Source organism: Vigna unguiculata, chromosome 5, assembly GCF_004118075.2.
Source record: "Vigna unguiculata cultivar IT97K-499-35 chromosome 5, ASM411807v1, whole genome shotgun sequence".
Classification (NCBI taxonomy): domain Eukaryota; kingdom Viridiplantae; phylum Streptophyta; class Magnoliopsida; order Fabales; family Fabaceae; genus Vigna; species Vigna unguiculata.
Genome location: NC_040283.1, coordinates 36,162,239 through 36,171,819, shown reverse-complemented (window position 1 = coordinate 36,171,819; position 9,581 = coordinate 36,162,239).

Genomic DNA, 9,581 nt, shown 5'->3' with positions numbered 1-9,581 from the left:
GAAGAAGAAGAAGAAGAAGAAGAAGATAAGATTATGAGAAAAGATAAGAAGGAAAAGAAAAAAAAAGATAAGCATTATCTTTTACATTAATGAAAGTCATGATGACACATGACTTAACTTGCTTATATATATATATATATATATATATATATATATATATATATATATATATATATATATAGATGAAGGGGAAGTTACGGTGGTGAGAAAGTGAGAAAGTGAGAAAGAGAGAAAGAAAGAAAGAAGAGAGAGAAAGAAAGAAGAAAGGAGAGAGAGAAAGAGAAAGAGAAATAAGAGAGATAAAGAGAAAACAGGGAAAGAAAGTTTAGAGTAAAGATTCAAAGAGATAGTCTTCTACAACTATTATTAGTGTGTTCTTCAATCAATAAGGTAAGGGGGAGTGAGGTTAAGCTCTTATATATTAATCTTGATAAGCTCATGGGTTTTATATTAATCTTTTATTTATTTTGACTCATATATTATTCTTTTTACTTTCATTTAACTTATTTTCATTTATTATCCTCTTATACTTATTTTATTTAATCTCCAATTATATACTGATCCTGTTTATTTATTTATTTTATTTAATCTCCAAATATGTATTGATCCTGTTTATTTATTTTATTTAATCTTTAGTTACGCACTGATCCTATTTATTTATTTTATTTTATTTTTATCTCCAGTTACGCACTGGTCCTATTTATTTATTTTATTTTTTATTTATCTCCAGTTACGCATTGGTCCTGTTTATTTATTTTATTTTATTTTATTTATCTCCAGTTACGCACTGGTCCTATTTATTTATTTTATTTTATTTATCTCCAGTTACGCACTGGTCCTATTTATTTATTTTATTTTATTTACCTCCAGTTATGCACTGATCCTATTTATTTATTTTATTTAATTTATCTCCAGTTACGCACTGGTCCTATTTATTTATTTTATTTTATTTATCTCCAGTTACGCACTGGTCTTGTTTATTTATTTTATTTTATTTTATTTATCTCCAGTTACGCACTGGTCCTGTTTATTTAGTTTATTTTATTTATCTCCAGTTACGCACTGGTCCTATTTATTTATTTTATTTAATTTAATTTATCTCCAGTTATGCACTGGTCCTGTTTATTTATTTTATTTAATCTCCAATTACGTACTGCTCCTGTTTAATTTATATTTTTGTTTATTTATAACGTTCTTACCCTTATCTAATTATTTATTTAAAGTTCTTACTTTGATTCTTATTTTATCATTATTTTTACAATTAAAAATAAATAAATGTGAAGTGAAAGTATATATTATTTATTTAGTGAGCTTGGATATAAGAAAATTATATGTACATTTTATCGTTATTTTATATTCTTTGTATAGTTTATACGATGACATGAATTGATAGTCATCACATTTAATGACCTTTGAAAATATCCAAGAGTATGTCGGTTAAGTAAGAGTTAAGTCTGGTTTCAATAAGTTGAGATTAAACCAGTGTCAAAGTGTTTGTATTTGGGAAGTCACAGTTTGGTACACTGCGGGATGAAAGGCAGGGACCATGGTAGGGTCTAAGGAAGTTTTACCAAGTAGGTGAATATCTGGATAGTTCAGAATAGCACCCTGGACTAGGATATTCATAGGCCAAACTTGGGACTATCCGATACCTGCTCGGCATCGCCAAGGTTAGGTAGTGAGTATATATCTCTTTTGTGAGCCGATGAATGGCTAATATTCTCGAGAAAGAAATAATTATGATTGTACCAATGTTTTATGAGAAATACTCAACTACCTAATCACTTCCCAAAGCAACTTTTGATGTTCAGATTGGATCATCAGAAGTGGAATATGGATCCATATGTCTGGTAAAACAAGATCAAGTTTTGTGGTTGTAGGTCCAAATCTAGGCCCCCGGTGTCTACATTGTTTGTTGAGTTTATTAAGATTGATATTTAAGGCTTATAAAGACCTCACTCCTTTCATATTTTTCTTTCATATGTACCTGTTGCATGAGCAGAAGAGGAACCTACTCAGTGAAAGTTGTTCGGGATGTTATTAGTGGATCTTCTAAAGATTGACTCATGGATAATTTCTATTAATATCTTTAGGAGATGTTAAAAATATAGAAAATCTTCTATTCTGATGTAGGACTCTTAATATTTAACAAATATATATTTTTGTAATATTTCATGAACAATTACATAGATGCAAACTACATATGTGAATATGAAGTTATGTTATTATTAATGTTCTCTCAAGGATAATCGTATGGAAAAAAAATTGATTCCATATCTTTTTATCAAATAATAATTATTTAGTATAGTAGTCGGGGCGTCACATTGAGTGGTATCAGAGCAGTTCCTTCAGTCAAGACCTTGGGTATGGTGTCTTCCATGTTTTTAGTCTCTACTAGTAAGTAGAGGTGCAAGTTGTTTGTTTATACATTTTTCTTGTAAAAGAGAAATGCAAGATAAGTAGACTAATAAAAGTAAGTAATAACAACAATTAATACTTGTAGTAAGGATAAGTTTTAACAATAGTTAAAAAAAAAATCTAAAGAACACTAAGGAAATTGTTCATTCTTTCAGGAAAAGATGGATAACGGACCAAACATTACCAATGAGTTGTTGGAAAGAATGACAATTGTCCTGGAAAATATGAGCCAAAAACAAAATGTTGAACCCATGGAAAATCAAGGATTAGAAACTTTTCGCAGGAATAATCCACAAAAATTTAAAGGGGGATTTAATCCTGAAGGTGCTCAATCATGGATAGCAGAAATTGAGAAAATTTTCATCGCAATGACGTGTGCAGATGCAAATAGAGTCACATTTGCTACATTTATGCTCGTTGAAGAAGCTGAAAACTGGTGGAGATTTACAAAACAACAATTGGAGGATGAAGGAAGACAAATTACTTGGGAAGCCTTCAAAAAAAAGTTTCTGGAAAAATATTTTCCAGAGGATCTTCGGAGGAGGAAAGAAGTTGAATTCCTTAATCTTCGTCAAGGAATCATGTCTGTAGGAGAATATGCAACAAAGTTTGACGAGTTGTCAAAGTTTTGTCCTTACTTTCATGATAGAGTTGATGAACGTTCCCGTTGTTCCAAGTTTGAAAGTGGACTAAGACCTGATATTAAACAAGCAGTTGGTTATTTAGAGATTTCTTCTTTTCCCACTCTTGTAAATCGTTGTAGGATTTATGAGGATGATACTAAGGCAAGACAAATTCAGTGGAGACAATGAGGGCCTTTGAGGCACAAAAGAAATGATTTTAATAATAAGAAACCTTACCAACGTCCATCTCATGCTTCATGGAATTCTTCAGGACAAAGACATTCCTCTGCTGCCAATAATTCAGCCGCAACCCACCCTATCAAATGTTTCCACTGTGGAGGACCTCATCTGTCAAGAAACTGCGCCACAAGGACTATAACTTGCTTCAATTGTGGGAAATTGGGTCATTATCGTAATGAATGCAAAGAGTTAATTAAGGAGCAAGGAAGTGGGGGAAGCAGCAACAGAGGAAATAATCAACTTGGAAGACCAAAGAAAACCGGAAGAGTCTTCACAATGAATGGTACTGAAGCTGTTCAATCTGAAGATCTAATCCAAGGTAAATGCATCATAAATGGTCACCTCGTTAATGTACTATATGACTCAGGTGCTACTCATTCTTTCATATCACATGAATGTGTCAAACATTTAAAGTTACATGTCTCTTTATTGCCATATGACTTAACTGTATCTACTCCTACCAATGTTCCAGTCACCACTTCACTTACATGCACAAATTGTCATATTTTTATAGGGAATAGAAAATTTTCTGTAAATCTTATATGTCTACCCTTGTCTCATTTGGATATTGTTCTTGGAATGGACTGGTTATCTTCCAACCATGTTCTCCTAAACTGTCACGATAAGACTTTAATTTTTGAATCACACATAGGTGAAGTTTTTGACTCAAAAGAATTAAAAGAGAGTACTACCAACCACAATGAAATCCCAAAAGGATCTCAAGTATACATGATCTTAACTTCTTTAAAAGTCAAGGAAATTCCAGACATTAATAAGTTTCCTGTTGTTTGTGAGTATCTTGATGTTTTCCCTGAGGATGTTCCTGGGTTACCTCCACAAAGAGAAATAGAATTCACTATAGACTTGGTACCAGGATCAAGACCTGTGTCTATAGCCCCTTATAGGATGTCACCTCTAGAGTTAGCAGAGTTGAAAAAACAAATAGAAGAATTGTTGGATAAACAATTCATCAGACCTAGTGTTTCTCTCTGGGGTGCACCCGTATTGTTAGTCAAGAAAAAGGATGGAACAATGAGGTTGTGTGTGGATTATCGTCAGCTTAACAAAATCACCATTAAGAACAAATACCCCCTACCAAGGATTGATGATTTGATGGATCAATTGAGAGGAGCTGTGGTATATTCCAAAATTGACTTAAAATCTGGCTATCACCAGATTCGAGTCAAGGTGGAAGATATTCAAAAGACAGCTTTTAGGACAAGATACGGTCATTATGAGTACTTGGTAATGCCTTTTGGTGTGACCAATGCTCCTGCCATTTTTATGGATTATATGAACCGTATTTTTCATGAATTTTTGGATAAATTTGTGGTTGTTTTCATTGACAACATTTTAATTTATTCCAAAAATCATGAAGAACATGAGAGGCATTTGAGGATTGTGTTACAAATTCTAAGAGAGAGACAATTGTATGGAAAATGGTCAAAGTGTGAATTCTGGTTGAGAGAAGTTCAATTTTTGGGTCATGTGATATCACAAAATGGCATTGCAGTTGACCCCTCAAAGGTTCAAGCGGTATTGCTTTGGGAACAACCAAAGAATATCACAGAAATATGTAGTTTCTAAGGATTAGCAGGCTATTATAGAAAATTCATTGAAGGATTTTCTAAATTAGCATTGCCTTTGACTAAGTTAACACGTAAGGGACAACCTTTCGAATGGAATGAAGCATGTGAGTTTAGTTTTCAAGAGTTGAAGAAAAAATTAACATCTGCACCTGTTTTAATCCTTCCTGACCCTACAAAAAATTTTGAGGTATATTGTGATGCATGCGGACAAGGATTAGGATGTGTGCTGATGCAAGAAAGAAAAGTTGCAGCTTATGCTTCACGACAACTCAAGCAACATGAGCTTAATTATCCTATACATGATTTAGAATTAGCTGCAGTGGTGTTTGCGTTGAAAATATGGAGACATTACTTGTATGGAGCAAGGTTTGAAGTTTTTAGTGACCATAAAAGTTTGAAATACCTTTTTGATCAAAAAGAGTTAAACATGAGACAACATAGATGGATGGAATTTCTGAAGGATTACGACTTTGAGTTGCAATATCACCCTGGGAAAGCAAATGTTGTTGCGGATGCTTTGAGTCGAAAGTCTATACATGCATCTATGATGATGGTGAAAGAATTGGATTTGATAGAATCATTCAGAGACTTGAACTTAGTTGTAAAGCTTAAACCCAATAGCATATGCTTAGGAATGTTAAAAATATCAAGTGAATTCTTAGAAGAAATAAAAAGAGCTCAAGAAATAGATAAATTTTTACAAGAAAAGTTGATAGCAAAAGTTGAAGGAAAGGAATCAGAATTTCACAAGGATTCAAATGGAATCATCAAGTTTAGAGATAGAATTTGCATACCTACAAAAGAAGAGTTGAGAAAGTTGATAATGGAGGAAGCTCATAAGAGTAGCTTAAGTATTCATCCGGGTGCTACAAAGATGTATCAAGACTTGAAGAAAATGTTTTGGTGGTCTGGGATGAAGAAAGAAGTGGTGGAGTTTGTTGCACGTTGTCTAGTGTGTCAGAAAACAAAAGTTGAACATAGAAAGCCTTATGGGGAACTACAGTCCTTAGATGTCCCAGAATGGAAATGGGAAAGCATATCCATGGATTTTGTGACAGGTTTACCAAAGACTGTGTCTGGTCATGATGCAATTTGGGTCATTGTGGATAGGTTAACAAAATCTGCTCACTTTTTACCTATTAACATTAGATTTTCCTTAGAAAAGTTAGCTCATTTGTACATAAAAGAAATTATCAAGCTGCATGGAGTACCTTCTAGTATAATTTCTGATAGAGACCCTCGTTTCACATCTAGATTTTGGGATAGCTTACAAAAAGCCTTGGGAACAAAAGTTAGGCTTAGTTCAGCTTATCACCCTCAAACTGATGGACAATCAGAAAGGACTATCCAATCTTTAGAGGACTTGTTGAGAGCCTGTGTTTTAGAACAAACTGAAAGTTGGGAGAAATTTCTACCACTTATAGAGTTCACTTATAACAACAGTTTCCACTCGAGCATAGGAATGGCTCCATATGAGGCTCTATATGGGAGAAGATGTAGAACCCCGTTGTGTTGGCATGAGAATGGAAATTCCTTAGTTTTGGGTCCATAGGTAATTCAACAAGCAACTGATAAAATTAAAATGATCAGGGAAAAGATGAAAACTTCTCAAGATAGGCAGAAAAGTTACTATGACAAACGAAGGAAACCCATTGAGTTTGAAGAAGGAGATCATGTTTTCTTGAAAGTTACACCTGTAACTGGAGTTGGTAGAGCTCTCAAATCTAGAAAACTTACACCCAAATTCATAGGTCCTTATCAAATCCTTAAAAGAATTGGTTCTGTCGCATACCAAATTGCTTTACCTCCAAACCTTTCAAAACTTCATAATGTTTTTCATGTGTCTCAACTTCGTAAATATATTCATGACCATTTTCATGTGATAGAACCTGATGTAGTACAAATACGAGAAAACCTTACTTATGATGTGCTTCCTGTAAGGATTAGAGATCGAAGGATTAAACAACTTCGGGGAAAGGACATACCTTTGGTAAAGGTATTGTGGAATCAACAAGATGAAGGTGATGCAACTTGGGAATTAGAAAGTAATATGAGAGAGATGTATCCCCATCTTTTTACAACCACGTGAATTTCGAGGACGAAATTCCTAAAAGGAGGGGAGAAATGTAACATCTCTTTTTTTTAATAAACTGTATTATTTATTTTAAATAAAACAATTAAAAAATCTTATATTTTTACTAATGTTTCATATTTTATCTAAATGCATTTTAAACATTAAAAATATATTTTATCATGATGTAAATTTTACTTATTGAAAATAACAATAAGAATAAAACAAAACAAATATAATATATATATATATATATATATATTAGGTAAAAATATTTTAATTAAATAGGTGTGTGTAAAAAAAAATATATGAAGAATTTTCTAAAAGAGATAAAAAAAAATAAATAATAATAATATAGAAAAAAGAAAAAAAAATAAAAGAAGAAGAAGAAGAGATAAGAAGAAAAGGTAAGAAGAAGAGATAAGAAGAAAAGGTAAGAAGAAAAGATAAGAAGAAAAGAAAAAAAAAAGAAGAAGAAGAAGAAGATAAGATTATGAGAAAAGATAAGAAGGAAAAGAAAAAAAAAAAGATAAGCATTATCTTTTACATTAATGAAAGTCATGATGACACATGACTTAACTTGCTTATATATATACATATATATATATATATATATATATATATATATATATATATATATATATATATATATATATATATATATATATAGATGAAGGGGAAGTTACGGTGGTGAGAAAGTGAGAAAGAGAGAAAGAGAGAAAGAAAGAAAGAAAGAAAGAAGAGAGAGAAAGAAAGAAGAAAGGAGAGAGAGAAAGAGAAAGAGAAATAAGAGAGATAAAGAGAAAACAGGGAAATAAAGTTTAGAGCAAAGATTCAAAGAGATCCTAGTTTTCTACAACTATTATTAGTGTGTTCTTCAATCAATAAGGTAAAGGGAGAGTGAGGTTAAACTCTTATATATTAATCTTGATAAGCTCATGGGTTTTATATTAATCTTTTACTTATTTTGACTCATATATTATTCTTTTTACTTTCATTTAACTTATTTTCATTTATTATCCTCTTATATTTATTTTATTTAATCTCCAATTATATACTGATACTGCTTATTTATTTATTTTATTTAATCTCCAAATATGTATTGATCCTGTTTATTTATTTTATTTAATCTTTAGTTACGCACTGATCCTATTTATTTATTTTATTTTATTTTTATCTCCAGTTACGCACTGGTCCTATTTATTTATTTTATTTTTTATTTATCTCCAGTTACGCACTGGTCCTGTTTATTTATTTTATTTTATTTATCTCCAGTTACGCACTGGTCCTATTTATTTATTTTATTTTATTTATCTCCAGTTACGCACTGGTCCTATTTATTTATTTTATTTTATTTACCTCCAGTTATGCACTGATCCTATTTATTTATTTTATTTAATTTATCTCCAGTTACGCACTGGTCCTATTTATTTATTTTATTTTATTTATCTCCAGTTACGCACTGGTCCTGTTTATTTATTTTATTTTATTTTATTTATCTCCAGTTACGCACTGGTCCTGTTTATTTAGTTTATTTTATTTATCTCTAGTTACGCACTGGTCCTATTTATTTATTTTATTTAATTTAATTTATCTCCAGTTATGCACTGGTTCTATTTATTTATTTTATTTAATCTCCAATTACGTACTGCTCCTGTTTAATTTATATTTTTGTTTATTTATAACGTTCTTACCCTTATCTAATTATTTATTTAAAGTTCTTGCTTTGATTCTTATTTTATCATTATTTTTACAATCAAAAACAAATAAATGTGAAGTGAAAGTATATATTATTTATTTAGTGAGCTTGGATATAAGAAAATTGTATGTACATTTTATCGTTATTTTATATTCTTTGTATAGTTTATACGATGACATGAATTGATAGTCATCACATTTAATGACCTTTGAAAATATCCAAGAGTATGTCGGTTAAGTAAGAGTTAAGTCTGGTTTCAATAAGTTGAGATTAAACCAGTGTCAAAGTGTTTGTATTTGGGAAGTCACAGTTTGGTACACTACGGGATGAAAGGCAGGGACCATGGTGGGGTCTAAGTAAGTTTTACCAAGTAGGTGAATATCTGGATAGTTCAGAATAGCGCCCTGGACTAGGATATTCATAGGCCAAACTTGGGACTATCCAATACCTGCTCGGCATCGCCAAGGTTAGGTAGTGAGTATATATTTCTTTTGTGAGCCGATGAATGGCTAATATTCTCGAGAAAGAAATAATTATGATTGTACCAATGTTTTATGAGAAATACTCAACTACCTAATCACTTCCCAAAGCAACTTTTGATGTTCAGATTGGATCATCAGAAGTGGAATATGGATCCATATGTCTGGTAAAACAAGATCAAGTTTTGTGGTTGTAGGTCCAAATCTAGGCCCCCGGTGTCTACATTGTTTGTTGAGTTTATTAAGATTGATATTTAAGGCTTATAAAGACCTCACTCCTTTCATATTTTTCTTTCATATGTACTTGTTGCATGAGCAGAAGAGGAACCTGCTCAGTGAGAGTTGTTCGGGATGTTATTGGTGGATCTTCTAAAGATTGACTCATGGATAATTTCTATTAATATCTTTAGGAGATGTTAAAAATATAGAAAATCTTCTATTCTGATGTAGGACTCTTAATAT